General features: G+C 37.2%; 1 protein-coding gene and 1 long non-coding RNA gene across 2 annotated transcripts in view; one reads left to right on the top strand and one right to left on the bottom strand.

The window, feature by feature from the left end:
* The window catches only part of LOC140139337 (uncharacterized), a 135,169-nt gene that overhangs the window by 84,077 nt on the left and 26,805 nt on the right, over positions 1-24,287 (top strand). The window lies entirely within an intron of this gene.
* Positions 18,848-23,055, bottom strand: LOC140146018 (uncharacterized). Its single transcript, XR_011858175.1, has 3 exons — positions 22,813-23,055; positions 21,273-21,360; positions 18,848-19,965 (listed from the first exon to the last, which is right to left on the bottom strand). It is a non-coding gene; the product is annotated as an uncharacterized lncRNA (long non-coding RNA).

Raw genomic sequence — 24,287 nt, 5'->3', positions numbered from 1 at the left:
TCATTTGTGTATGGAGAGCCCTTCTTGGAGTCCGTTTGGACTTAGGCTACGCTCTCAGCTAGAGTCCGACGCTGTATTGTACTAGAAACACCTTCTCTTTGAATTCGCTAGAGCAAGGAAAATAAAAACTGGTTTCATTACTATCTGTTTTTGAGCTTTTTTGCATGTCTGCGACCATGGTGTTACCACAACTGTCTTTGCGTCATTAACATGTGCTGGAGTCTAGCACAGGTCAACCAAAGTCCCGGATTTTGCCGTCAACATGACATCGATCTGATCACATGCGGACACATGATGCGATCAGTGAGAAACGGCCACTGATGAGAATTTAATTTTCTCATTCTTCTTTTGGATGACAAAATAATAATGTTTATTTTGAGCTCAGCGGGGATTATCAATTTTCACCAGTTTTAATAAGACAATAATGATTGACACACACACCAGGAAGTTTCTCATCCAAAAGAATGAGAAAATTTAAATTCTCACCATTTTGGCCGTTTCTCATCAAAATGTCCGTTTTCTCATCCAAAACTTCCTTTAGTGTATTAAGTTAGCTTAGGCCTATTGATCCTAAATTTGCTGGTAGGGTAAAACTCGTTTTAGGGGGTGTTTAAAAAAGTCATGCGTTTAGGCCTACACTATCATAATTGAGTGCCCCCCCACCCCCGGTGAAATTTGGGACTCATTTGGTCACCGTCCTAAGCGTCCTTGCCCACACGAGTCGCCCAGGAGTAGGCCCTACCCGGCATTATTAATTATTAGTGTTTAGCCCCTAAATACAGTCGCGTATCGTGTTGTCAATTATCGTTACTTGTGTCCATGGATATGACCCTATGTATAAGTAGTCTTCATAGAATTCACACAGTCTATGCCATGTCATTTACGGATACAAAGAGGATAATAATGTTGAGGGCACCCACAAAATCTTACACCGTCTTACACAATGTTCCAAGGCAAAGTTCAGTTTAATATTTACTCATCGTACAAATACAGACGTTTTATTATGTTATGATGTTGTCTGGATGGGTGGACAGTTGTCACACTGTGGAAAAACAACAACCGGGAATCCGCATTCATTTACAAATAGCATTAAATTAGTATCACATAGTGGCCTCCGTGCAGTGGAAAACCTTAATTCTTTCATCAAAAAGAAATGAAAATGACAAAAAAAACCGGATCCACCTGTACGCCTATAAAATGGGCACAGAAATTTGTCTCAAATATGAATGAATTTTAAGAAACATACGGGATATGATGAACCAATGACCTGACGCCATGATAGCAGGATCTATTAGTTGTTTTATATACAATGCATATACCGTGTTGTCATAATACCAATATTTGGCATAATATATAACGACTAATATTTAGTATTGTAAATATGCAGTTCATATGCACAAACGAACACTGATCTTTATGATATTCAGGTTGTTGTACATCTCATATAACATGTCATATAGGAGGTCATATGTGTTGACCTTCTCCTATTGTATTTGTTCATCTGTGTATGGAGAGGATTAGCGCCATTAAACGCCATTAAAACTCCATCAGTATTAGGGCGTAGTTCAGTGAACTCACCAGATTGCTATTCCAAGTACTTTGATAAATACACAGATAATATGTATTGATGGGTCGAGGCGATTGCATTGAAAACCTAATACATTATTCATAACAGTTACGTAATCAATCGATAGTGCGGACACTTTTCATTTGCAAGCCACCAAAATTCGTGATCTTTTAGCGTTGGAAAAGAAACCACGTGAATAGAGTGCCCTCTCAAGAATATCAACTCTCTGGTTGTTGCTTCCCCGGAAGCAGCTGCTTGCAATTGCCGGATCCCGTTAGCAGATAGGGATGACGGTCTCATGATATGTTTAATATGCACTTCCATGAATTGCGGATCATTACGCTTTCTCTGTACCGTAAGAGTTCCCTTGATGCTGTCTACTTTGTCATCATTTGTGGTTAAATCAAATCGACAACACGCATTGCCACGACCTTTGTTTATATTTTTCCAGTTTATTTCCTGAAAAAGAAATAGAAACATGAAGATCAAAATAAAAGACATTAATTTACTTTTTTAATAATGATTGTCTTCGGCATGTTCAGCTCCATTATCTGGGATGAAAGTGACCTCGTGTATATGTAATATCCCGTAAGCTACTCTTCACAATCACTCCTCCCGAAAATATAGAACCATTTTAAATTACTGGTATTATTCTGTTATGCAAGATGAAATATAGCTTAAAGCCATAATGTGTGATTTGCAAAAAGAATAGATTCCTATTTAATTTAAATTAAATACAATGTATGTATTAACTCGCCGATCGTATTATTATCGTGATTATTGGTGGCGCTTTACGCAGCTGGGTTGTACATACATCACTTCGGATTTATTATAAAAATTTAAATTTTACTGTAATTAAAGCAGTTCAGGCTTAGTCTTTCACGTGGTGTTTTAGTACACCACTGGGCATTAGAATCATGCAAAAAATAGAAATTCGAAAAAAATTGAGGGCGCCGCTGTGGAGCAAATCGCACATTGGGCCTTTAATCCTTATTAATAAAAGTTGTCATTCCATATTCCATTTTGATTGAGCAAAAAGTGTATATTTTGAAGGCACTTTGGTCATGATGGTGTTTTTTGATGTTATCTAAGACAATCATGATCATCCCTTAGACTTGTTCAAATATTAATTTCAGTCTATACATTCTGCAAGAGTGTGAAGGTGCTTTATATACGCTTTTATACCATACAAATAAAAGGTTAGTGACGTGATTATAAGAGTACATGCGAAATTAGGGTCTAAGCCCTTTTTGTTGGGAGTTATTGAATATATTGAAAATCTGGATTACATTATGAAATTATTGATAAACATGATAAACGTGTCATCCATATCAAAAGGATATCACTTGAAATCAAGTCCTATAGTTTAGGAATACAGAGAACTTTACTAAACCATGTGACTTGGCATTGACTTGAAGTGGCCTTCACTTGAGATGAGTCTGGTATTTATTCCTAGCTATTATGTAAAAAGAAACCCATGTAGCAGCCGACAAGTGCATCGTTTTGATATGGATGTACACAAATGCCAAACTTTGCAGATAAATGCCAAAATAGAAATAATATTGATAAGTGCCAAACTAAAAATAATTGACAAATGCCAAATAGAAAAAAAAGTAGAAAATGTTGCAGTAATTTGCCAAAGATGTCCATTTTGATAGGTAGATATTAAAAGCAGATAATCCTTTAATAAGAATGACTGTTTTTGCTTGTAAATTATAACTAAAAGTGGCAAATTACAGTTATAATTTCAATTAAATTAGATGTTGTAACGTTAAAAAGTGAGCTGTTGTAAACTGCTTATCCACAAAAATAGCCTGTTAAGTAAAATTTCAAAGTTTTAGGGGCCTGAGCTTTCGATCCTAGCAAGCCCAGGCCCCTAAAACTTTGAAATTAGATGTTGTCTCTGAGAAGTCCTGTTGGGAAATGTTTAAAAGTTCCGCCACTTTTGATTCGGCTTATAACGACTAGTTTTCATTCCCTGTTTTCAAATTATAAGATTTGATTTCTCTTTTGTTCAGAAACCAAAAATCAGCGGATTAAAAAGCGGTACAAACAAAGATATCAATAATAACGTCACTCAAGGGCTTAGGCAGGATAATAGGAAACCACGTGACCAAAACCAAAACTAAAACTCAATATTAGAAATGACCGATTGTCAAAGAACGCATATCTGTTTGATCCTCTTTGTTTCCGATTGCAATAATCCTAAATATTATATATGTTATCGCAGCCATGTTGGCCTCCATCATTAAGCATAAAGCACAGAAACAAAGCCAGTGGCGAAATAGCGTCATGGGAGGGGTCAATCGGAGTCAAAATTAAAAACATTCCATAGAAAAAGTACCCCCCCAAAAAAAAGAAACAAAAAGAAACAAAAAAAAGAAAAGAAAGAAAAAAGAAAGAACAGAAAACACCGTGTAACCTCGATCAGACACAAAGCCAGTGCCCCCTTAATCAGTTTCTGATACCTTAGCATACCTTAGGGGTATCCTTAACGTTCCAAACATTCTCCATATTTCTATCTGTGACATCTTTTAGGCCAATTTCTAGATTTTGGTGCCGTGAAATATCATAAACCTTCTCGAAACTATCTAAGCAAAGTATGTTGCCCTTCTTCTTCATTGTGTCTTCAACATCCTGCAAAGACAAGAAATTGCTGAGAATATCAAAAGAGTTTTGCAGCCTTAATTACTATTACCTGCTTTTGACAATATTATGCTTTTAAAATAACTGTATACATTATTATACTAAATTTAGTTACCCGTAGCTAAAGGGGAAGGAGGGGGAGCTATTGCTTCCCTGTGGCATGCTGGCCTCCCAGATATTAGGTGCTTTGTACTTTTTAACCCATTTTATAAAATGTTTCCCCTCTGATCAAGCAGAGTGCAAAGCAAAGTGCCAGAGTCACGGCTATAAGCAAGCTAAAACTTGCTAAATTCAAAAAGGTTGTACAAAAACAAACTCCAGCTCGACCTATTCATGACTGAACAAATAAATGCTCTCCAAGGCTCATATAATGACACGAAACATTCAGTCATTGCATGTTGAATGGGTTTACCAGTTTTTAAAGTGATTTGCTAATCCGGAGAATCGTAAAATTCATCAGAATTGAGCTTTTGGCACCTTTAATTAATTGGAGTCATAGATGTACCGAAAGCCGTGTATTAAAGGCAAAATGAGACATTTTACATGAATCTATAATTTCTTCATACTTGAGAAACTTGCTATATGTATTTGAATGGTGCTTAACTTTGTTAATATTGTTGTTTTCTTAGCTTTTAGCCAAATTGTTCATTTTCAAATATACCTAATGATATTTTTTTATGACTTATCCTTCACGTTCATAATTATTTATACACAATTTAATTTTTTTACACTTTCGCTGGGATCATTGAATATACCTTTAAATTAATTTTAAATACAAGTCTTAAAATCAATACCTTTACATCATAGTTTTTCAACGCATATACAATCAATTCAATCTGTTTGGCACTTCGCAAGTCAACATGAATAAACGGCAGTATCTTTACTCTAAGTTGACTCCTGATTCCCACAAAACACCAGATGCAGAAATGTGTTGGTCGAATCTGAATTACATCATTGGTCAAGCGTGTATCGGCAGTACTAAAGCGCTGCCATTTAGTAGGCCTACCTTGTCCTGAGAAGGATGAAAAGAAATATTTTGTTGCTGTCATTCTTATCTTACCACAGGTCCATCGATCTCAGGAAAAACCTACCACTCTTTCCTACCAAAACCATATATGTTATACAACAGATGAAAGAAATAAAATAAGCACAGCGCCACCTCAAGTTTCTCGGGAATTGTTCCCCTTAAATCCAAGATGGCGGCCAAAATCCCAAATTCCACTTAAATCGTCAAACCTCATGTTTAGAGTCTTAGAATGTTATGGGACTATTTTATTTCATCCTCAAATTATATATCAGTTTACATAATGCGCAAAAAAAGAAAAGAAAATAGAAAAGAATAGGTAATAAACATATTCTATAGTGAACTAAAATGGCCCTTCAACTCTTTTATGACTACCTTTGAAAAATAGAGGTACACAAAAGATAGAGAAGTATATTTGTTTACATATGAAGGAGTGTAATAAGCCCAATCGCCATTGTAACCTCCGGTTTTTGAGAACAGTTTCGGGACACTTTGAACTCTGACATATCGGGGAAATTGCTGTAATTATTATTAATGTTATCGTTAAAAATTTTAAAATAATTAATTTTTTATATAATAATAATGTTTTTTGGGTTTGTTTTTAATTCTTCTAAAATATTTCAGATTCAATATATTTTGCACGCACAGAAACCAATTTTTCTAAATTTTCCCAATAGGTCAGAGGGCAAAGTGTCCCAAAACTGCAAAAAAAGCATTGCAAACTTCCACAATGCACTGCAAACTTCCAATGCCAATTTGGCTTGTTTGAAGCTATAGGAAATGGTAGAATTCGTTGCTAATTATTATAGTTTGTCTTTCAAAATTGCATTGCAAAAATTCATTGCCAAACTCAATAAAAACTGCGACATTTAGTGAAACATATCCGAAAAATATATAAACATGATAAACGTGACTTGATTTCAAAATATGATTAATTCTTGAGCATTGTGTTTCTCGTTTGTTTTTGTTTTTACTTGGTTTGTTAAAGGCGGTGACTTCCTCTGGCCTTACTGGCCTTCTGGTCATCCCCTCTTGTATTTTGTATTAGAAAAAGGGCAACTAATTCATGCTTTAACATATTGTATCTTACGTATTATCATCCACGGAAGATTCGTAAAGGGGTTCTATCTTAAGCCATAACTCGCCAAAATAGATATATATGTCATTGACATACAACCAACTAACATAAACACCTTAAATAATGGCCATTATTCAAAAAACGGGCGATTGTATTACAAATCTGTAAAATGCATTGGAAGCAGAATTTATTTCTGCGAATTTTGACACCACATTGGTAGCAATTGTCTAAATATTGACACCGCAGCGTACATTTAAATCAATGTAACCCAAGATTTGAAAGTTACAGTAAATTCTATTGATATGTATTCAGTATAATGAAAGGAAATCTGCTCGGCTCTCATGGGAATGTTCGTTTTGTTTCATGCATTTGGGGTCAAAATGTCGGGAAAATCAATATCAATTGTCATTATTCTTATCGTTGGTCAATATTCACTTAATCCCTAGTTGAACATGAAGAGTTAACACATTTAAATGCCCCGCCAAGTTGTCATTTCAACGGCTAAGTTAGATCAGGTTAGGCTGGTCATCTTCGTAACATCTCATTTTTTGCCAAGGTTACAAGAGACTTCATCGTGATGGACGATAATGCAACTCCACACAGGGCTTTGTATTGTTGTAAGTGCAACTTTCAAATCTGGACCTCACTGCATTACATTGACCGGTGTTTTATTGTTTTCTGGACTATTGTATCAAATGGGGTGTCAAAATGCGCAGAAATAAATTCTGCTTCCAACACATTTTACAGAATTGTAATACAATAGCCCGTTTTTTAATAATGGCCATTATTTAAGGGGGGGGGGGGTAGTTACTTTTTTGAGATGTTTATACAAAGTAGTGTAGACGCAATCTTTAATGCGGAAAATATAAAACAGTCGCTAGTCGTGCACTTTTTGGAGATATTGATGCGGAATTAATACTACTGTTTTTCCAAACGCAGCCACGTACCCGGTATTTAAAGGTAAACTCGTCCTCCCTAACCACTAACCTGTTGTTGTTGTCCAAACCCGGAGACCATCAAGTCCCAAACCCACTGCCGCATGCTTCACAGTCAATGTCACAGGTCTCAAGAACTGAAGCCCATCAGGCTCTAATCGGACTACAGGTGCAATTATGAGCTCGTGTCTTAGTGGTTGATGACTTGCTTCTGGTGATTCGATGTACAGTGTTATCTTTTTCGATTCGGTCAAGGCTCCGGATGGAATATATAGCTGCACACTGTCGTTGTCAATTACTCCAAGAGTGCCCCCTTGAGGTCCAATAACCTTTGAAACTGTAAAGTTCCACTGAATTCAGATACATGGGTCAAATTGTCTTCTGGCCCTTCTGGATGTACGTTTACAATATCATAGTCTATAAACAAAATATATAAGACAAAATATTGTTAGACAAAACAAAGGTCATGGATTCTTGGTGTCAACATTAATCAATGACCATTGTTTATGAATCATATTTTAGTATTGATATACAGGGGAAAGAATAATCACGCATCGCCCACTGGCACAATTAAACATGAAATGACAATGGAAACATAACATGCATAGGCAGATAAACCAAAGAAAAAATTCCGGACATACCTGTCGGTGCGGTGACTTGAATCGCATACCTCTCGCTTGCGTGGCGAGCGCTCTAACCACTGAGCTACACAGACTGTCCCTGTTAAACAAGGCCCAAGTCTGGTACTTATGGATATGAACAATCAGGGTAAACAGTACAAACAGTACCCATCGAATACTGGAACACAGAAACATTCAAACAATACAAACAAGCGCAATATCAGCGGAGAGTCACTCTTCCCTACGCCATACATAAATTCGCCCGGCCCCATTTTTTGAAAAGAAAAGGAAATTGAGTTTGGCCTCGAACCCGCGCCGCACCTAGCCACAATCATGGAGGCAGTATACGTCCAGCTCCTTATACCAGTCGCCCACCTGACTGATTGTTAGCCATCTTGATATTTGAACATATATGTGCAACTTAAACACACCGCGTGACAAGCAAAGACAGAAAACGTACCATATTTTGGAATTTCCTGCTTCAAACATGAATGTGTATTTTAGCGCAATATTGTTGATAACTGCGTGTTTCTAATTCTACATACAGAAATCCGACAATACATGCACAATACATTATATCGTTTTGGCTCGCCGGGCCGCACGTGCTATATAGGTCTATATATGGAGCGTACCATTTTTATTGTATAGACTTTGGTTTTTGTTCCCATTTATATAAAAAGTTCACATAGAACCCCAAAGTTTATTTCAGAAAATAAAAGATTAGATTACCATAAAAACGAAATAATAATCTTTGACGTGCTCTATGTAATGTTTACATAAAATTTTTACCATCATTTCAGTCTTCATTTTCACTGAAAAAAATTCTCTGCCTCCTAAACCACATAAACTGTAGCACCCTTTGTATCACGAATCGTTATATATGATGTACAGTTAATATTCATATATTCTTTTATACATAGGATGCTTCAGTTTTTACACAAAAAATATTTCATTAAAACCCCTCCCACACGGCTATTTCAAAAAGTTAATCAGGCTTCGTTAGCATGTGCAATAAATTAGCATTTTAATTTTTCTTATTCTAACAGCATTCTAGAAACAGTTGGAGTATGGCGTAGTAAAGAGTGGTGGAGAGTTGTTTCATCTGATTTTTTTCCTTTTGCGTAATACATTTGTTTTGATATAAAGGTTTCAAAACACCATATTTTGGATAAATTATTATGAAATGGGCCTACATAAAGTGTTTTCATACCATGATCGCTACGACTAAAATATGTCTTGTAATTATCAGCTGTAATTATCTTCCTGAAGATAACTGGTGATAATACAGCTCCTACTGTAACTCCAACTAGCAATATAACAACTCCCATAGCAATTGATATTATTGTCCAAGATGTATAGGCTTTGGTGGATGATTTCTGAACACCTGAAATTAAACACAAGTTCATAAATCGTGTAAATGAAGAACATCAAATTATTTTCAGACATAAGCTTGCAATAACCATAACAATTAAACACAGTTCCATTTTTTTCTTCAAAAAACTACCCAGCCCCCTTGATATCTAATTATGCGTCCCTAAAAAACTCATGCCTTTAAATAATAACCCTACAGTCAGTTTACTCTGAAGCCCAGACAAACAAGAACCTAGACCTATGACTTTGGTTCGCGTAGTGAAGTCAACACTGCATAGCAACAATTTTGACAAGGACGCAACTCGGACGCAAACAAGCTGACACAATCGCGTCTACGGAACATGTTGCATTTGACGCGGGCGATAACGGCGCAGTAAACACGCAAACGAGCGCGTCAGAATGTAAGCGATATTTCTCCTCGCCTAGTAACGCCGTCAATCCGTCAATATCACCTTGGATACGGGGCTTCACCTCCCGCTGTGTTAAGGGATGGGCAGTTATAGGTCTAGGTTGGTATGTCTATGCTCTGAAGTACAAAGTACCGACGCGGACGCACACATTGTGCCGACTTTAAAGGCACGCATACATGCAGCAGAGACGCATCATGCGAACCGTTCACGCGCTGTATACGCGAGCGTTGTCACTCTGTACTTCAGAGTGGACAAATTGTAGCATAAATCTTCTAGAACACTAGAACATACTTGCTTCTAAATAACATTGTTAGTATAATGTGGAGTTCAAAATAGGACCAACATGTAGACACCTACATGATGTACTTGCATATAAACTCAACCCAGAAAGTATCGAAACGATTATAGATGGTCAGATATATCGGGAACTGAAATAAACTGCTCAAATAAAGAAAGTCCGCAGTCATGTAACCCGTCCTATACCAAAACCTGATCTTGTTATGAAAATTTGATTGATACGGTTGTGTTCAGAATCTTGTTAGCTCTAATTTGATACCAAATTTGATACCAAACACTCAAAAGTGACAAAGACTGATACCAGTTTATGGCATTTGGTGCATTTTCAAAAGTTGCAAATCAAAACGATAACGCGGTCGAAATTGCTTAGCGTGGCAATGTGGTCAAGCTTGCTTGCCCACGATGAACCCATGTCGACTATCCCAAGTGCGCGCTTTATTCAATTGTTAATTTAAAACGCATGGATTGCTACAGTGCTTTACTGATGAATACTAGGGCACGATGCGATCGATATGACCTAGCGGTTGTTTCGGGCTATATCAATGGTCGCGCTGTGCCATTCACCTCTATAGCTCCGCGTGGTCCATTTTTAATTTGCAACTTTTGAAAATGCACCAAATTTCATATACTGGTCTCAATCTCCTGAATTTAGAGTTTTGGTGGCAAATTTGGTATCAAGTTAGAGCTAACAAGATTCTGCATACGACTTTATCAATTAAAAGTTCATAACACGATCAGATTTTGGTATAGGACGGGTTACATGACTGCGGACTTTCTTTATTTGAGCAGTTTATATAGCAAAAACTTATTTAATGTGTATAAAGCGCAGCTTTCTCCTGTGCATTTTGATACCTCTTTTGTTGCTCTACGATAACATTTAGTTACTGTCTATCACTGCCTGGATTTGTCGTCGCATGCTTTGAACAAGATGCCTTATCTTTCCTTGGTCAATGTCTCGCCATTTCCTGAGCAGGATGCGCCGAAGGTGGTGTCAGGAGGGTGAAAGTGCATAGGAACAATGCCGGAAACTACGTCACTCTATTGTTCGACTTAGACTACATATTTTTAACGCATGCGTGTTCGTCAATACAGCTTTTAGTCTCCTCCACCTTCGCAACACGGTACGTGGAGTGTCTGGAATCACACTGACGGCGGAGGAGAATACTAGCTGGTCAGACAGTTTAATTTTTACAAGCATATAATACCTGAACAATCACCGTCATTTGATCGATTTACTACAGAATATATTGTATATTCAAAATATAATTTTAATATTGTAAACCTGTTAACTTGTATATTTGTGTACTAAAGTATAAGGACACGTGAATAAAATCACGTCGAAGACAAAATGGCCGCTAATCCGCCTATTGTCTAGACCTAGGATACATATTTCAACAGAGGGCAGCAGTCCAGGATGCCTATCCCTTTGTCTATTATTCCTGGTGGTGTCAGGTAATCTGACTTCAACCTCATATTGATTTATGCCTACCATTGTTGACCATTTGAGTACAATTGATGGTCATCGCAATCAATTTATCCAACACGCGACACACAAGTACTCATTTGAATTTGGCGGACAAAAGCAATGGTCATTTATTGGTCACAGTACAACGCATTTGGCTTGAATTGGAGCTAAAGGCCGGTTTACACGATGCAATTTTCCATGCAATTGCCTGTTGCACAGACCTTGGAAAAAGATTGCACCGTGTATTTTGGATTTGCAAGGAATTAATCCCCCAAGCATCAGGCAAATTAATCCCCCAAGCAACAGGCAAAAAAGTAGAGACATGCTCTACTTTGAAGGTTGTTGCATGCAATCTAACCTCCTTCAGCCAATCACCTGAATGAACACCAGCTGGTCGCTGCATTCATTTGGGAAATGTAGGGACCAACTTGATTCACCAACATTGTAGGCTACATTGTAGGCCTATGCTGTTGCTGTCAAATAAAACATCATGGCCAATTCCAAAGCAACACCTATGGCACGGAAATTCCTTGATCTGTACGAGGAACATGAAGTGCTTTGGAACGTAGGCCACGCGGCCTACCACGATAAGAAAAAAAAAGAACTATAGCCCTAAACAACATATCGGAGGAGATAGGAGTGAGCGGTGAGTGCACATATAAAGTTTTCAATACTTTGAATATATAGGCCTACGTTGCTTAGGGAACAAGAACATTCTAAAAGAACAGGATCATACAAAATTTTTGCATATTGTACCAATAAAGCCCTTTTTACCCAGATCATGGCAAAAAATAGTGTAAAATTAACCCATTTTTTAATTAAGCTTTTTTGAAACCTCGAATATTTTACATGTGGTTGTTCAGTCTTTATAAGAAAAGGGTATGTATATATCTCATCGATAATACCGGGTCAAAATGATGCAACCGGTATTTTGTTTACCGTATTTGCCCTGAAATTTATAGTTTGCCCCCTGACCGAGAAAGCTGGCTGCACCCCTGATAAACAAGTCTTAAGCATTAAAAATCTTGAGTAAACTGTTTTTAACCTCTTGGAGGGGGGGGGGTCAAAAAAGTTTCAGGTTCTCTGGAGGGGGGTTCAAAAAGTTTTGACTCCAAACATTTCAAGTGCCAACCCCCATCAAAGTATTTATGAACGGTCCGTTAAATCAGAATGTTAAAGAGACACAGACCTGTATGTGATGGTCATTTGTTATTTATTTGTCGAAAAATATTATAACAAACAACTTGCCTGGTCCGATCAGAACCCAAGCGTGTTTCCGCTTGGACCTACTAGTTAAAAGTAACAAACAAACTTCAGAAAGAGTTGTTGAAACAATGATATAGGGCTATAGGATCGTACTGACCCCTCGTTTGACATTGAAAACCCAATACAGGAATGTGATTGATTCAGAGCTTGTGAAATATCTTGAAAGAATGGATTAAAATTATAATTCTATAAAAAAATATTCTGAAAAAAAAAAAAAAAAATCCTGAAAAACAGCACGAAAAACAGCACGAATTTAGGCTAAAATACCTCAAAATCATGAAATCACACCTGAAGATATGAGCATAGTAATTGCTAAATATTTAATATTATCACATTTTGGATTTAATTCCAGTTGTTTCAATTCATGTGTAGATCCATACACAAAAATTGGAGTGTAAGGGGTGCTCATGCGCTTTGCATCACAGCCAGTGATGTTGAGATCAGCTAGCCTAGTATGGGTGAAAAGCGAAAAGTAGTAGTCTGCTGATGAACCGTAGAACACTCAAGTCAACCTCACCTCCAAGATGGTGCACCCTGGAAACTAGTTCCTTGCGGTTCTAGGCTAACGAGGATATGGCTAATGTAAGGAAAACCCCGAAAATAAACCTACTGCGGTGGGCCAACAACCCGTCCAGTTCAAACAATTGTTACGGAAACTGCAAGAATCAAAGAAACTACAAACACAGCTAACGCTGGAAATGGCATTGGTGAGGCGACGGTCCAGATACCAGAAGATGATAATATCACGTATGTGGACAGCATGACGCTTCTGAATCAAAGCCGAAAGGACGTTCAGCGGCCGACTACGTCGTTAACCGGGCCGAAAGTAATCACTAACATAGGATGTTGGAATGTAAGAACACTATACACCATTGGAAAATCTGCTCAGCTTGCAAAGGAGATGGAAAAATATGACATTGATGTCTTGGGAGTAAGTGAGTGTAGATGGACAGGGCATGGAAAGGTCAAGTTGAGCACAGGAGAAAGTGTGATTTTTTCTGGGAGAGAAGATAATTTACATCAACACGGAGTTGCAATAATGATGTCGAAGAAGGCAGAGCAGGCATTGATAGAATGGAAACCAATAAACGATAGGATCATTTATGCAAGATTCTTTTCAAAATTTTGAAATTCTCAATTCTTCAAGTATATGCACCCACCAATGAAACAAATGAAGAGGATAAAGACAATTTTTATGAGCAACTGCAAGCAATTGTAGATAGCATTCACAAACATGACGTACTTATTGTGATGGGAGACCTTAATGCTAAGGTTGGAGAGGATAATGAAGGCTGCGAAAGCATCATGGGAAAACATGGACTAGGAGTGAGGAATGACAATGGAGAGAGGCTTGTCGACTTTTGTAATATAAATAACCTTGTGATTACTGGAACAATTTTTCCTCATCGACAAATACACAAGCAAACGTGGGTTTCTCCAGATGGAAGAACTAAGAACCAAATTGATCATGTACACAGCAAACACCCACCAGCACTGGACCAGTAAAAGGGCCCATTTGCACTGGTCCAGTACTGGACCAGGGTTGGGCCACATAAAGTGAGCGCCAGCACTGGACCAGACCAAGTCGGTCACAACTGGTCCAATATAGTGTGTCACTTATGGACCACATGATGTCGCCAGAGCTGACCCAACGCTGGCCGGGCTTCCGTGTGGCCCAGCACTGGCGCTCACTTTATCTGGCCCACATGTGGTGGGTGACGTGCTCACACTAGCGAAACAATCAATTAAATACAGTTTTCAGACTAGTCTAGGCCGGGAGTCTAGGCTAGGCCCGGGGGCTAGGACTATTTGAATTGATGTTTTTAGTGGAAGTGCAACTTTTGCGGGAACTTTGATTTTATTTTCAAATCTTGGTGTATGGCTACAAATTTGGTACCAAATGAAAGCTAACAGATTAAATTTTATTGTTTATTATTGAAAAGTGAATATAAATATTGTATGAAGGAATATTTTTACAGTGATTTTACTATTTTTAGCTCATTTGTGACAATTTAATAGGAATATTTAGGCATGTTTAAATTTCAACTTATACTTCTATCCTATTGGTAGGGAAAAAATCAAAATAATATTTCATGTCCCTTTGATTTCTAGACCATCCTCTAGCGCCTACTGATTTACGGACCGGGTCCAGATTTGACCCTCACCATTTTGTACCTGAGATTCGCGTATAATTAATTTTGTGAGGTAGGCCTATACAACTTTTAAAGCATTTTATATAATATTTATTCTGTTTTTATTCAGTATAATTTACCTATCATTTCTTTGGGCCCCGGGTTTGGGCCTAACCAGCTGGCTAGGTCTATGCCATGTCGGGCCTCCATATGAATACGGTATATTAAATAGTAGGCCAAGGCCAAATAGTAAATAGGCCCTACTAGTACTACGTCTATCAAGTAGGTCTTTCAATTAAATAGGCCTAGGCCTATGCATGATACGTTACAACATATCAGTAATAGACCTAATAGGGCCTATTTTTCTCTCCCTAGGCCTAAGAGCTTCAAACTGATAAAAAGCCTATAACTTTCCATAGGCCGTGTAAAATTAATGTTTTGGTTCTCGTCCAGAGGATTTTCATGAATTGATGAGGCAGGGAGGTTTTTTTTTTCAATGTAAAATTAGCTCCGGTAATTAGCATGGCTTAGTTTTCGGTCTTTTTAGAGCAAATGAGGAAGCCCTTTTTTTAAATTTTAATGTGACATTCTGAGGCCGGATAAATCCCTAGATTACCACAAAAATTCTTGGAAGTGATATTTGTTCTCTAATAAACTTATTTAGGCATATTTGTAAGCCTATAAAGTTTTCGTAAAGTAGGCCCGGGAAGGTAGGCTATTCCGAAGTTTTAAAAAAGTTGAAAAATCTATTTTAAAAAAATCTGACAAATCCCGTAAATTGAGGAGGGAGAGGACGAGAACCAAAATATTTAATATTTATTCAAAATTTCAGAATAGGGTGTTCCTAGGCTAGAGGGTGTTATAGCTTGAGCTATGGCACTTGAAACTTGATATCGAGTTTATCGTCCTTTTTTTCAGCTCGTAATGAGGCAACTATTTCATTATTCATTATTTTCAAGGTTTCATTATACGCGGCCTTTTATCAATGCTAAGACACTTTTGTTCATTCTATTTGGGTCTCAAATGTCACAAAAATGTCAGTATAATTATCTTGCTTTTTGTTTAAATCAAGTTTTAAAACTCAATGTATTACGAAGTATATCAGTCTTCTTCACTCCAATTTGTAGTAACCTCTCTGTATACATTTGAGGATAGGGGAAAAAGGGGGGGTTGACTCATTTATACAAAAATAACAATCATGCAGAACATTGAAATAATTATTATTGGCACCAATTTGTTAAAAATAGGTCTTTTATATATATAGTATCTCCTATCTTAAATTATAAATATATCATGTCTACCCTGGTATCCCAAAGGTATAGTTGAAATAATTGGATAGAGCAAGGGTCAAAAATCTGTATATTTTTAATGGTCAAATATTTAGATGAATTCTTCCACTGAGTTGTCAAGGTTTTCTATAGTTTTTGAAGGGGTTTAAAATTTTGCACAACAAATTTTCTTTCTGGTTCGTAGAACAAAAATGAATTATTTTCAGATTTCACATCTCAAATGCGGCACAAAATTCACAACGCGTCCGGCGGACGCTAAACTCAGAATCAAGTTTCAAGTGCCTTTTCTTATAGGGCGTAACTCCAAAATTTACAGTTAAGTTATTTGTGGTTTCACCGCCTTTGACCGGGAGGGGCACTCGAATCCTGAGTCGAATATGAAAGTGACATACCTGTGAGGCGATTATTTGTCAAAAAAGGGGGTCATTCAGTGGCGGCTCCAAGAAAATGTAATGGGCCATTACGTATGGAAAGGATTAGAATTGCATGAATTGTGTGTCATTGAATAACTTTCTGGGCAAAAATGTGCTACAAAATGTAAAAATTGTACAATTTGCGCATTTTTATTTGTTTGTCTGAGTGTAAATTTCTATTAAAAAAAGGGGTCATTGGGTGTAAGCTGATGACAAAAGGGGGGTCATTGGGGTAATTTTAGCCTTCAATAAATAAATAAATGATAATAATAATAAAAATAATAATAAACGCTCGACAACCCCTACTAGAATAGGGTTTTTTGGTCTCCTAATGTATATCGTATTAAACTCCCTGAAGATTACAGATGACAGAGAAATAATGGAGACTCACTCAATGAAGTGCAGATATTTCAAATTTAATTGAAAATTTAAAATCAAACAAACTTATATTCCCCCTGCATGTCCTTTCTCAAGTCAAAATCAATTCAAGTTATTTTGAAAATGACAAGTCCCCTCACAAGTTGACTCTTTACAACACAATATCTAGGGACCGTTTTTTATTTTTTTGAATTTTGACAAACTTTGAGAAATTTGCACCAAAAATGGTCAAAAAATGCAAAAAAAAAAAAAAAATCATAAAAAAGCCTGATTTTCGCCCAAATTTCAAATATTTTTGGTGAAGTTGGTCAAAATTCAAAAAAATGAAAAAAAGGTCCCTAGATATTTTTATCTAGTTTTTAAAAATTGATAAAAAAATTTTTTTTGGCCAAACAATTTTTTGTTACGTGCGCGTTGCACGAAAATATTTGGGCCAAAAAACCCGTTTTGGGGGATTTTCTCCAAAAATGAGCATTTGGGCCCAAATTGGACCTCACAGATGAATTCATCAAATCATTTCCATTCTAAAATGTATACTTTTATATTCTTTAGACTAATAATTGAGCAGTTATGAGGCCCGAAAGTTTTCATAATTCCAGGGTTCAGACCAACCTTAAGGATACGATACATGATTTACCAACAAGTGACTCATTTCGGAATGCGATCATGAATTTTGAAGAAAAAAAAAGTTTCCACAGGCCTCGTTGGGACTCGAACCAGCGATTCTAAACTTCCTTTGATTACGCGTCTAGCGCTTTACGGCTCGGCCACCGTGGCAGTTGAGCGGACTGAGGAGTGTAATGATAAAAGATAAATCTCATAATGCCATCTTTAGCCTTTTGTTTACTAAAAAAAGACGCGTTTTGTAAAGATAGATTAGCCGTTTTATACATACATAGCACGAACGTTTGGGAAAGGTTTCAAACAAATATTAAAGACACAGATGTGATGATGAAATTGCGTAAGTCGGGAATTATCTGCGTCGCAATGTTTTGTTTTGGTTTTAGGAATTTGACCTTAAAATTTACGACTTTATGACATTATCATTCGAAATCAACAAAAGATATTTCAACACTATATGTTCTCATTCTTTCTCTAGAATGTTTTGTACATGTATGTGAAATAGCTTCAACAATGGTTCGCTGCATAATGGTAAAAATAGCCTTGACCTAAAAAAGGGCGAGAGGTACCATATTTACGGATTCAGGCTAAATTTAAAATTGATATAAAACGTTTGTTTTTTGATCGATTACAAAAATAAATTTTTGTCGTATAAAGAAATTGTATCTGGCGTGAATTACTCTACAGTTTTTATTCCTAGGGCTCTTTGACTTCTTCAAATCATTTTTTTAATGATAGAGTGAATCCCCTGGCCCTATTATGCACAAAAGATCGAGTCCCCTTAATACTTCCCAGCAAACACAAAACAAAAAACCCAAAATCCCCAAAACAAAAAATCCCAAAAAACCTTTTTTTTTGGCCCACTTCTTTTTCGTAAATCGTATTAAAAACTTTTTTTTGTATTAATTTTTTTAAATAAAATATCTAGGAGCCATTTTTTCATTTTTTTGAATTTCGACCAACTTTGAGAAATTTGCACCAAAATGGTCAAAAATGCTGAATTTTCAAAAAATCATAAAAAGCCTGATTTTCACCTAAATTTCAAATATTTTTGGTGAAGTTGGTCAAAATTCAAAAAAATGAAAAAAAAGGCTCCTAGATATTTTTATTTAGTTTATAAAAACTAATAAATAAAAAAAAAAATTGGCCCATGAATTTTTTTTTTTACGTTTAAGGGAAGGGTATGAACGTTTGGACAGTATTTATTTGGGACATTAGAGCACTTCGGACATACATGTATCGAATTGTATTCTGAATACGAAGAATGTCCTTCTGTTATCAAATAATTTTGATTTTTGAAATTCGCAATGAAATACACATTTTATGGCAAATAATTAAAATTGATATTTTTGACATTTAACAGTACTTGAAGTGTATGTAGGTGGGATGAAAGGCCGACGATCAATTGAAAATTTTGACCTTTCGTATTGAAGATATGGATTTTTTTCCAAAACGCCAAAAAAAATTAGCTTTTTCTCCCAGCTACATACACTTAAAGAATATATCATTAGATTTATAAAATTTACTTCGAGGACTGTTATTATATCAAAAATGTGAAAAATATCAAATTTTAATAATTTGTCATAAAATGTGTATTATATCGTGAATTTCAAAAATGAAAATTATTTGATATCAGAAAGACATTCTTCGTATTCAGAATGCAATTTGATATGTCTGATGTGCTCTCATGTCCCACAAAAAATACTGTCGAAACGCTCAAAACGCTCATTCCAGATCCCTTAACGATCTGGCCATAGCCATGAAGATCTGACCATAGCCATGCAGATGGTGCCCACCTGGACTAGCTTTAAACTAGTCAGTACTGCTGGACTAACAAGGATGACTAACCTATCTTAGTCCAGCTTGACTAGCTTTTGCTTAGTCGCTTGACTAGTTTGATGTTAGTCCAGCACGCTGGACTAGTTAAGGTTAGTCACTCGACTAGTTATTGACTTCAGTTAGCCCAACTGGTGCCCATCTGGACTAACATAGCGCTAGTCAAGCCAGCTGGACTAATGTAACATTAGTCCAGCTGGCTTGACTAACATGCTCAAACTAGTCGATCCGACATGACTAACCTCAAGCTAGTCCAGCCTGCCGGACAACCCTAATTTAACCATACATGCAGTTGCAGATTGGATAGTCTGATAAGGGTTATACAGTTGGAAGGTAAATGAGTTTGTCACTCATATTCACAATAATGTAGTCACACAATCAAAAGTTTTGATGGATCCATTTTGCATGTGCATCAAATCATAAATCAGAAAAGTTTCATGTGCATGATTCAGATAAATCCATCTTTGACAAAAAAAATCACATGACTTTTTTGTGTAACAGCTTAACTCGTTATTTTGCACAGCTGATGTATGCAGGATATACAGCATTTTTTTCTTGATGAGTTGGAATTGTTGGAAGTCTATTCCTACCACAGTTGGGTCACATTTCAGCAGCACCTGAAAGCAAATTATGCAAAAAGTTACTGTTAGTTAAACTTCAATTAGCAAAATGAATATTCCCGCTTTCACATCTGGCGGTTTTCTGAAAAAAGTACCAGTGAAAATTCGAAATTCAGGATCATCAAAATAATTTACTTTATTTACAGTTTAATACATAGTGTACGGAGCCCCCGAAGTGACATGGAAGAAAAAAACTCTGGGTCCGACTTTGTAACTCTGGGCCCCGAAATAGTAACTTTGGGGCCAAGATAGTAACTTGGGGCCTGAGATAGTAACTCGAGCGCCCCAAGATAGTAACATGGGCCCTGACTTAGTAACTCGGGGTCCAAGATAGTAACTCGTAGCTTCGAGATAGTAACTTGGGGCCCGACTTAGTAACTCAGGGCCCGACTTACAAAATTGGGCCCTCAAGTTACTATGTCGGACCCCAATATAGTTCTTTTTCTTCCGTGTCAATTCAGGGGCTCTGTAATAGTCCCATCAATTAAGGGCTGAAATCCAAACTCAACCGGCGGTTGACTGGCGGTTCTGTCCAGTTGCCATTGTTTAGAACAATAGCAAAAGGACAGGCGGTCAACCGCCTGTCGAGTTTTGATTTCATCCCTAAACCAACAACAATTTTTTTTATGTTTCAAAATGGGAGCTTAATTTCGACAAATGACAACGGGCAGGAAGCTTTAAGAAGTTCTTACACCTCCAAAATATTGGTTGGTCATGTATTTCCACACCATTTTTTAGAGTCCACCATCAGGGACAGTACTTAATACAAATATAGTATATATACTGTCTTAAATTGCACAAGCAGTTTTCACATTTAGAACCAAAAATGTGTTTCATAATGGCCATATAACCATCATTGGTGGCACCGGGGCATTTGCCCCCTCAATATTCTTCCCCCACCCCCACTTATTCTGAAAAATTATCACTTTTTTGGGATGATTTTGTACTCATTCACTTTGCCACCCCCAAAAACCAATCTGTGGCAGCATTATACAGGGAGCATTTTCTTACTCCCCAAGTTTTTGAACTAAAATTAAAGAAAATTTCACTTTTTGCAGCAATTTTGTGCAAATTTAGAAGATTTGCCCCCCATTCCCCCCCCCCCCCCCCCGAAAAAAATTCCTGATGTCGCCACTGAGAACCAGTTTATAACATCTAAACATGCTAAACGGAACATATTTCAGGTCTAAAATATCACCGGGATTATGAGAATATATATGAGGTTTCTTCTGATACAAAATGTCTCCATTTCGATCTAGGATAAAGAACAGTATGAGGCTGTCGATCACACATTTTTCAATTACCTTTGGTATTTGAACGAAATCATTCAGACTAGTTGTATGTTGGCGTTGAGTCTTTCAAGCTTCACGGTTGCATCGTCAGCCACAGAGCCTATAAAAAAAATCATGGAATTAAAATGGGATTTGACAAACTGTCAATTGTAGATTTTGGGTCACAGTTGTTATTCTTTAAAAAAGTAATTGGTTGCAGACCATGCACATAGCATTTGTTTGCCTAAGTTGTTGCTAATTTAAGGTACGGTATGATATATTTAAATGAGTCATATTTGAAATTTGTTTTGAATTTTTTTTTCCAACAATTTTGGGCAAAATTTGTTGAAATTCACTTCCCCTTCATGGGGGAGTGAATTTCAGGGCCATGTCACCGAAAAAAAATTCTGGCACCGCCACTGTACTTAAAAAACCTATTCAAGTGTTCATGAAAGTCAAAATTGTGAAAATAGGGCTAGTTTTTCAATCCAAATTCCTGTTTTAATTCAATCGTTTAGAACAAAATAAGGGTAAAATAAAGCTCAAAATGCAATCTGCAACAGGGGTTGTTTTGAATTTTCTGACAATCATCATCATCATATGTCATGCCTTTGATAAATTTATATTAAGGGGAGCCCTGTGCAAGAATTGTGAGCCCCCTGGGGGAAGTTTCAAAAGGCAGAAATGCTTGCCCCCCCACCCCCCTATTGGCTTGGCAAAAATTGCTCTTGAACTTTACGGCCAAGGCCCACTTTTAGAGCAATTTATTTTTAGCATTTTAGAGCATGTTATTTAAAAAACGCCTTATGAATGTGTGCCAATTATTGCTTGCCCTCACCCGGGGTGTCACCCCCCTTATCGGAGCAGTGCCAAAATTGCCCCCCCCCTTTGGCTGGCCAAAATAATCTTGCCCCTACCCAATTTTACCTCAGGGCTCAGTGCTCATTACACAGCCCTTAATTTAACTTGGACTATTGGGTAACTAGGGCCCAATGCAAGCTTATCAATACCACCAGGGTGCTTATAATAATAATCATTAAAGGTAAAATATGGTGCCATGGCTTGAACTTTTAGGGCCAAGGCCCAATTGCAAGGGCATGTACACATCTAGGCAGACCCGTACGCAGAATTTTTTTTTTTTGGGGGGTGCTGATTTTGAAAAAAGTGGACCTTTTTTTCCAAGGGGGGGCAATTTTGTAAAAATGGACTTTTCCTCAAAATTGACATTTTTTGGCCAAAAAGTGTAAAAACCTGTATTTTTGCTCGCTACACTCGCAAATTGTCATATTTTGGGACTTTTTGTATACTTTTGCACCCCCGGCACCCCCTGCGTATGGGCCTGCATCTAGGGTGTATTGCTGGCACTAAATGTATTGCTATACAACCAAAAAAAATAGTACACAGGCCTACATGTTGTATCACAGTGTTGTATACTAGCTGCTATATGTACATCATAAAGACTGGCATGTTGATGGCTTGTTATGCCGGCATATGCATGACATTATTTTTGGTCTTTCTGATGTAATATTATAATAATTGCAACTTTACATAATCAACACAAAGCAAGACTTACATTGTAGCGGAAGACATCTTCTACAAAATCTTGATGCATTTAATTCCAGGACATTGGGGCAAGAACTTGAGGTGTTGCTCTGCAGTGCAGCGTATATGTGTAGTACAGTATCAGTAGTTGACTCTGACAGTTGACAGTTGTGTTTCCCCACTTAGAGTTGGGTCAGAGGTCACATACCACAGAGTGGCAAAATTTAAACTTGAAGCTAGTCGAGCAACCTAGTCAAGCCGGCTTGACTTAACGTTAAGCTACATGTAGTCCATCTACCTTTACCAGTCCGTCCAGCTTGACTAACCATAAACTGGTCAAACTAGTATGCAAATATTCTAGCCTGGTTGGTCTGAATGGCATGTATTCCTATAGTCACGGTTGAAAATATGCAAAATCAATGCAATTTCAATACAACATTTGAACTGGAACACATAGTGACACATCTATGATGTTGATTTGAAGTCATTCCAATTGTCTGCTTTCACTGTCACCATGTAACCATTTTCATACTTGGCTCTGTGAATGATTGGCTCTGTTGATCAAGTCACGATACTTTCTGATGTGATATTCCTCAATTCCTGTCTGAAACAACAAAATAAAATATTGATACAAAGTAATAAACATTTTGGTCATCTAAATGTTTATTCATATCATTTTCAGTACCGCGGTATTTATTTAAAAAGTCACTAAATAACACATGTTCCGATTCTTTATTCTTGTCTGGGGCTGTGCAATAATTATGAGCACCCCTGGGGGGTAAAATTTCCAACGGCTCGCCAAAAATCGCTTGCCCCCCCCCCACCGGCCCACCAAAAATCGCTTGTTTTCCTAAGCCTTTTTATAGCATTTTATTTAAAAGGCGCCCCAAGAATGTGCGCCAAAAATTGCTTTTTCCCCCCCCCCCCCGACCCATAGTTTTTGACCTATGACCTCCAGCAAACCACAAGCCATTTCAGCATGAAACACATATTATTTGGATTTTTCTACTTTTATACATGTAAATACATAGGCCTATAAGCAGAGAGGCTGCAATAAGAGTCATGATTTAAGATTTAAAGAGGCCATATGATTTTAAGGTTTTTGAGCAGCACTTTTGGACAAAGCTTCTAAGCGATAAAATTTATTTACACACATTTTACCCGGCTGGCATTCCTGAAAAGTGACTTGATATTTGGGTTGAAAAATGCAAAAACGCTATACCGTAGCTTTTAAACATAATTAAGTACCGTATGCGGTTCAGAATAAGCAGTTCAAAATAGGCCTAGAATAGGCCTAAACACCCAGGCGCAAGGCGTATAAAACTGGATGCCCAACAAGAGCCCAATTTCAGAAAAAGTAATAAAATTTTAAAATTGCCGCATAGCGGCTTTCGCGTCGCACTTGCGCGACGCAGGGTGGGTGTCTGAGGGTTGATGTGATCATGTTCCCCCTCAGAAGTAAGAAACTTTTGCCAAATGAAGACCTAATTGAAGCGATTTGGTGGA

This window comes from Amphiura filiformis, chromosome 2, assembly GCF_039555335.1.
Source record: "Amphiura filiformis chromosome 2, Afil_fr2py, whole genome shotgun sequence".
Taxonomy (NCBI): Eukaryota; Metazoa; Echinodermata; class Ophiuroidea; order Amphilepidida; family Amphiuridae; genus Amphiura; species Amphiura filiformis.
Note: the sequence above shows the minus strand (reverse complement) of the source record. Positions and strands in the feature narration are given on the sequence as shown.